This window comes from Adiantum capillus-veneris, chromosome 6, assembly GCF_014529385.1.
Source record: "Adiantum capillus-veneris isolate H3 chromosome 6, ASM1452938v2, whole genome shotgun sequence".
Classification (NCBI taxonomy): domain Eukaryota; kingdom Viridiplantae; phylum Streptophyta; class Polypodiopsida; order Polypodiales; family Pteridaceae; genus Adiantum; species Adiantum capillus-veneris.
Window position 1 is genome coordinate 44,754,007 of NC_140936.1, and position 7,330 is coordinate 44,761,336.

General features: G+C 43.9%; 1 pseudogene; it reads left to right on the forward strand.

The window, feature by feature from the left end:
• The first annotated feature begins 1,266 nt into the window (after positions 1 to 1,266).
• On the forward strand, positions 1,267 to 6,123 carry LOC147455439 (2,3-bisphosphoglycerate-independent phosphoglycerate mutase-like; annotated as a pseudogene).
• The last annotated feature ends 1,207 nt before the right edge of the window (positions 6,124 to 7,330 follow it).

Sequence of the window (7,330 nt, forward strand, 5' to 3'; positions counted from 1 at the left end):
AGCGAGGGTATTTCTCCGGATGCGGTCACCTATGCTTGTGCCTTGAAGGCATGCGGTATTATTCAAGACGTTGATCTGGGCAAACAAATTCATGACGAGATTGTTGGAGAAGAATGTAGGGCTTGGCAATGTGTTGGTATGGTGTACTTTGGAAAGCACAACAAGTTCTGGACGAGCTTCCCAACCGAAATGTCATCTCTTAGACTGCATTAATTGCAGGATATGCCCAACAAGGCCAGGCCAGGAAGCTTTGAATTGTTTCCATTGTATGCGAAGTGAGGGTTTCTCTCTAGATGCAGTCACCTATGCTTGCATTTTGAAGGCATGTGGCATTATGCGAGACATTGATATGGGCAAACAAATTCACGATGAGATTGTCAATCAAGGGCTGTTGAAAAGAACTGCCATGCTTGGCAATGCTTTGGTTGACATGTATGCCAAGTGTGGTGTAATTTTGAAAGGTCAACAAGTTCTTGACGAGCTTCCTAATCGAGATGCGGTCTCTTGGAATGCATTGATTGCAGGTTATGCCCAACAGGGGCGGGGCCAAGAAGCATTGGGATGTTTCCAGCGGATGCAAAGCGAGGGCTTCTCTCCAGATGCAGCCACCTATGCTTGCATTTTGAAGGCATGTGGCACTTTGAAAGACGTCGACACAGGAAAACAAATTCATGATGAGCTTGTTAGTCGGGGGCTGTTGCAAAAAACTGTCGTGCTTGGTAATGCTTTGGTTGACATGTATGCCAAGTGTAGTGTACTTTCCAAAGCACAACAAGTTCTTGACGAGCTTATGTCCAGTATGCAGTCTCTTGGAATGCATTGATTGCAGGATATGCCCAACAAGATCAGGGCCAGGAAGTGCTTGGCTGTTTTCATCGGATGCAAAGTGAGGGCTTCTCTCCAGATGCGGTCACCTATGCTTGTGTTTTGAAGGCATGTGGCATTATGCAAAACGCTATCATGGGCAACCAGAGTCATGATGAGATTGTTAGGCAGGGGTTGTTACAAAAAGATGTCGTGCTTGGCAATGCTTTGGTTGACATGTATGCCAAGTGTGGTGTACTTTTGAAAGCACAACAAGTTCTTGACCAGCTTTTTGTCCGGAATCAAGTCTCTTGGAATGCACTGATTACAGGATATGCCCGATAGAGGCAGGTCCAGGAAGCTAAGGGGTGTTTTCAATGAATGCGGAGGGAGGGTTTCTCCCCAAATGCACCCACAACAATTCGATCGGTTGGACTGCACTTATTGCAGGATATGCCCGACATGGACAGGGTCACGAAGCTTTGGGTTGTTTTCATCGCTTGCGAAGCGAGGGCCTCTCTCCAGATGCGGTCACCTATGCTTGTGCCTTGAAGGCATGCGGTATTATTCAAGACATTGATCTAGGCAAACAAATCCATGACGATATTGTTAGTCAGAGGTTGTTGGAGAAGAATGGCGTGCTTCGCAATGCGTTGGTATACATGTATGCTAATTGTGGTGTACTTTGGAAGCACAACAGGTTCTGGACGAGCTTCCCAACCAAGATGTCATCTCTTGGACTGCATTAATTGTAGGATATGCCCAACAAGGCCAAGGCCAGAAAGCTTTGAATTGTTTCCATTGTATGCGAATTGAGGGTTTCTCTCCAGATGCAGTCACTTATGCTTGCATGCATGTGGCATTATGCGAGACATTGATATGGGCAAACAAATTCACGATGAGATTGTCAATCAGGGGCTGTTGAAAAGAACTGTCATGCTTGGCAATGCTTTGGTTGACATGTATGCAAAGTGTGGTGTACTTTTGAAAGGTCAACAAGTTCTTAACGAGCTTTCTGATCGAGATGCGGTCTCTTGGAATGCATTGATTGCAGGTTATGCCCAATAGGGGCGGGGCCAAGAAGCATTGGGATGTTTCCAGCGGATGTGAAGCGAGGGCTTCTCTCCAGATACAGTCACCTATGCTTGCATTTTGAAGGCATGTGGAACTTTGAAAGACGTCGACACATGAAAACAAATTCATGATGAGCTTGTTAGTCGAGGGCTGTTGCAAAAAACTGTCGTGCTGGGTAATGCTTTGGTTGACATGTATGCCAAGTGTAGTGTACTTTCCAAAGCACAACAAGTTCTTGACAAGCTTTATGTCCGGGATGCAATCTCTTGGAATGCATTGATTGCAGGATATGCCCAACAAGATCAAGGCCAGGATGTGCTTGGCTGTTTTCATCGGATGCAAAGTGAGGGCTTCTCTCTGGATGCGGTCACCTATGCTTGTGTTTTGAAGGCATGTGGCATTATGTAAAATGCTATCATGGACAAGCAGAGTCATGATGAGATTGTTAGGCAGGGGCTGTTACAAAAAGATGTCATGCTTGGCAGTGCTTTGGTTGACAAGTATGCCAAGTGTGGTGTACTTTTGAAAGCGCAACAAGTTTTTGACCAGCTTTTTGTCCGGAATCAAGTCTCTTTGAATGCACTGATTATAGGATATGCCCGACAGGGGCAGGGCCAAGAAGCTAAGGGGTGTTTTCAGCGAATGCGGAGGGAGGGTTTCTCCCCAAATGTGGTTTCTTGGGGTGCACTTATAGGAGCAGTCCAAGAAACCATGAAGCTCTGGACTGTTTTCAATGCATGCAGCAAGATGGCATTTCCCCCAATGCAATCACTTATGTCAATGTGCTCTATGCATGTAACCATTGAGGTTTAGTCGATGAGGGTCAGATGCATTTTGATAACATGAGGGAAAAACATGACATTTCACCAAACAAATAACACTATACTTGCATTGTTGATCTTTTTGGACGTGCAAGGCTCTTTGACAAAGCAATGAGAGTAATTACGATGATGCCGTCATCTGATCATTGTCCAGTTTGGGTCTCCCTTGTAGGTGCTTGCCGACGATGGGAAAATGTCAAGCTCGGAAAGTTTGCTTTTGAGCGTGTAGTCCAACTAGACCGACATTATGGGGCAGCATATGTCTTAATGATTAATACTTATGCAGCTGCTGGGATGCAAGAGGAGGTAGAACATATTGAATGCATGAGAATAAAAAATGTAGCTTGGAATAAGCCAGGATCTGGCTGCTGGGTTAATGCAAGTGGAAATGCTCAATAAATTTGTTGTTGGGGATACCAAGCATCCACAAAGCAGACAAATCAAGTGACGAGAATGCAATGCTTGCACGTGCATGGAGAGGAGTGAGAGAGGAGAGTACACAGTAGTGGATGGAGCTGTGCAGCAACACACCAAACCCTTATTCTTTAATTGTGTGTATATAGATAAAATGAATATTAAGTTAAGGTTAGTGAGATGGGGGTTGGCCATTCTGGCCTGGGCATAGTGGCCCTTTATGCAACGAACAAGATCTTGAAATTATATTCCCCTCATGCGCATTGGTTCCACAAAATCTGTCAGAAGATGATTCCAAAAAGGTTTTGTATTGTCAGCATAGTGAGAAGTTTGCCAGAACTTGAGCAAAGATCAATTAGTCCACAAGGAAAAGCTTATGTGACACAAAGAACATTCGCGGGTGGCCAGATGCACACTCCAACACCCACACCAGATGCCACTTTGAACACTTCTCTCGAGGTCTTCCTCGATCCATGGGACGCCATGGAGCCCTGGGCTATTTCCAACAGATGCAAAGTGAGGGAATCTCTCCAAATGCAATCACCTACGCTTTCGTCTTGAAGGCATGTAACACTGCCTTGATGTCCGGAATGTCGTGTCTTCAAGTGCATCTCATTGCCCAACAGTGTGACAGGACCAGGGAGCTCTAGCTGGCTAGGAGCTTTGGCTGGCTGGCTATTTTCAAGATGCAAAGCGAGGACATTTGTCCTGATGTAATCACCTATGCTTGCATCTTGAAAGATGTGGCACTACGTAGGAGAAATAATCACGTATGCGAAATGTGTTGTTCTTGGGAAAGCACGAAAGAGTGCTTGAGCAGCTTTCTATTCGGATTGTTGTCTCTTGGAACGCACTGATTGTGGGATATGCTTAACATAGAACACTCTTGGCTGTTTTCAGCAAATGCGAATTGAGCATCTCTCTTCAGATGTGCAATCACCTATGCTTGCATCTTGAAGGCATGTTGCAATTTGGAAGACGCTAGGACGGACAAAAGAACACAGGATGATATCGTTAGTCAGGGGCTGTTGAAACAATTGAGCACCATCCTTCTTGCTTCCACCAAATTTGGACGTATCAAGCGACGAGTGAATTTTGATAGGCTCTAAATTTACACAAGCTGAAATATAAAAATTCCCACTTCTTCCTAAAGTTCCCCCACCCAAATAGTCACAAGCCTATCTCCTTCATCCTCCATTGTCGTCTCTTGCAGCGGGTTAAGAGCAGAAGATGCCCAGCGTCGTTGATGCAAGGTGCATCGACGACAGACATTCAATTGCGCGGTGAGTAAGCATTACCATTCTGTGATTTTTGACATTTTTGACACTGCGAACGCAGTTAATGAACACAGTGAGAATTGCACGCTACCGTGGAAATGGCACGTTCCCTCGTATTATAAAAATTGGGGAGGCCTGTGCAAACTCCCCTGTGCAAGGAAACTTGCATGTTTTTTTTTTTTTGAAACATAAAAATGGAACAACAAACAATTAATAACATTCACATCTTGTATGATTACAAACATTGACCTTGACAAACCTCTAACCCTCCTCGTGGTTTTTTGCAAGGTACTCCTCTGAAGCACTACGATCAGTATCTCATTCTTTCGAGGTACATCTCTGAACCACGGCAATCGGTAGCCTCTCTCTCTCTCTCTCTCATCCTTTCATAAAAATTTTCACTTGAGAAGTATTGAAATGGCATATATAGTTTCGAATATTTTGCTCGAGAAAGATTTAGAAGAGTTACGGCAACAAGGAGTGGATGCCTCACTGGCATCTGGAGGGGGGCGTATGCATGTAACTATGGATCGCTATGAGGTACCTTGTGATTACCAAATACCGACAGTTGCCTTTTGGTTTGAAAGAGCTTGCTAAGATTTCAATATGGGTCTTAATGCATCCATGCAAACACCTTAAGAGCCAAGACAGAATCAATAGGAATTGTCACTGTTGATTGTTTCACTTTGATTTGGATCTGCAATGCAATCTTGAAGAGTTAGTTTTGTTGGGACTTTGTGAAATAGAATGACTAGAATGTGGTAAAAAGAGGCTGTGATGCACAAGTTCTGGGAGAAGCTCCTCACAAGTTCAAGAGTGGTATAGAAGCTCTTATGCAATTGAAGGCAGATAATCCAAAATTCAATTACCAATATTGTCCTCCCTTTGTGATTGTGGAAAAAAATGGCAAATCTGTTGGTCCAATTGTTGATGGTGATGCAGTTATAACCTTCAACTTTGTTGGCAAAAGCTCTCGAGTATGCAAACTTTGATAACTTTGATAGGGTGCGTGTGCCCAAAATTCACTATGCGGGTATGCTTCAATATGATGGTGAGTTGAAGCTCCCTATCAAGTACTTGGTGAGACCTCCCAAAATTGACCGGACATCAAGTGAATACTTCGCAAAGAAAGGACTCTGAACCTTTGCATGCAATACAGATAGAAGAGGCCAGACGAGTCAGCTTTCTGTTGTTAATCCTCATGCCAAGGAGGGCTATGCAGTATATTTAGAAATTAATCATTTTGCACGCTTGAGACATCGAGACAATGAAGTTTGGACATGTTACATTCTTCTGGAATGGGAATTGGTCAGGCTTATTTGATAGCAAGCTAGAGACCTATGTGGAGATACGGAGTGACCAAGGTATCACTTTTATTGAAAAGCTTGGCATGAAAGCCTTCCAAGTTGCTGAGAGAGCCAGGGATGCAATTTTAAGTGGCAAGTATGGTCAGGTAGACTTCAATAACATTTACAAGTTTATGGTTAAGAATTTTCTTCTTGATTGATGTGGCATCAGGCTACTTGTGCTTGTAGGTGAATCTTCCAAATGAGGACATGGTGGGTCATACAGGTGACATGAAGGACACAATTGTGGGGTGTGAAGCTGTTGATAAGGCTGTGAAGGTGAGTTAAGAAGCTATTATGGTCTCTCTCTTTCTTTATCACCCAAGTGGTAGCTTGGTATCTTGGTTTCCTCTTTCTAACATGTCTCAAGTCCTAGGCTTGTCATAGAATTCTTTGGCACACAAAACTACATGTTCAAGAGCATAGTTCAAAATATTAAAATATCCAAAAGGACGGTACACTCCCAAGCTACATAGTTGATGTGCTAAAATGTGCGCTCCTTACCGCACTGTCGAAGCAAAGGACTTGCCGATACACCGTGTGCGAGCCACAAATGGCTCCAAGCACACAACAAGCCTAAACTAGAAAGCTCAAGAGAGCAAAGGGTGTGTCACTCACCGCTCTACGCTCGCCTTCGTGGTGGATTCCTCGCCGCGATGAAGAAGAAGCTGCAGTTGTGCCACGCTCAACCGCTTCGCCGCCGTCGTGCCTTCGTAATGCTCGATCGCACACACACTCTCCCTCTCTCTCTCTCTCTCTCTCACATACACACACACACACAAGGAGGTGAAGAAGAAGAAGATGGAGATGGAGATGGAGCAAAAGCACTCTTCTATTGCACAAATGAGAGAATGAGTGAATTTTAGGTTTAGTTGGCTTTTATATGAGCTCACCCCATTCACACTTGGGCGCCCATGCTTAGCCAACTAATGCCTTGAATGTCCCAGTTAGAGTGCGCCTCTCATCGGCGATCACTCTTACCCTTTTCCTATTGGTCCGACAAGCCCGGTACCTGACTCTACCAAATACATAATACACGTCCGTCGTAGGTGATGGGGTGTCCGTGAGCCGTGAGGGTTAACATGCCCCCCTTCCTGATGTAGATTCCGTCCTCGGAAGCTATTGAGTTGAAGCTCGTTCGTCGAGGTGGAAGAGCATTTGAGATGAATGTCCTTAGCCTTCTTCAGTCACTGCAAAATCAAACAACATTGGCACAGTAATTGCATTCTCATAAGTGATTAAAAAGCATATGCAGTTTTAGGTAGACACATTGATTGGTAAAAGAATTTCAAACAATTTGTCAGCAATGAACATTAAATTGCAATGTAATCAAATGCATAAACAGATGTAAAGGTAAAAAATTAAACAAGTCTGGGGTCGCTAATTTGACGATCGAAAGGCACTAGAGATCGAATATTAATACCATGGGTAAGCTTCTTAATTTTCAGTGGTCAATTAAGTTGTTTAATCGCGAGAGCCAAGTATTCATGTTCGAGGGCTGACTAGAGGCTATATCTAGAAGACCTTGTAGTTAAGCTACCATAAAAGGAATTTCTCATGAAATCATCGCCTGACTAATTACTTTTTCTTTGAC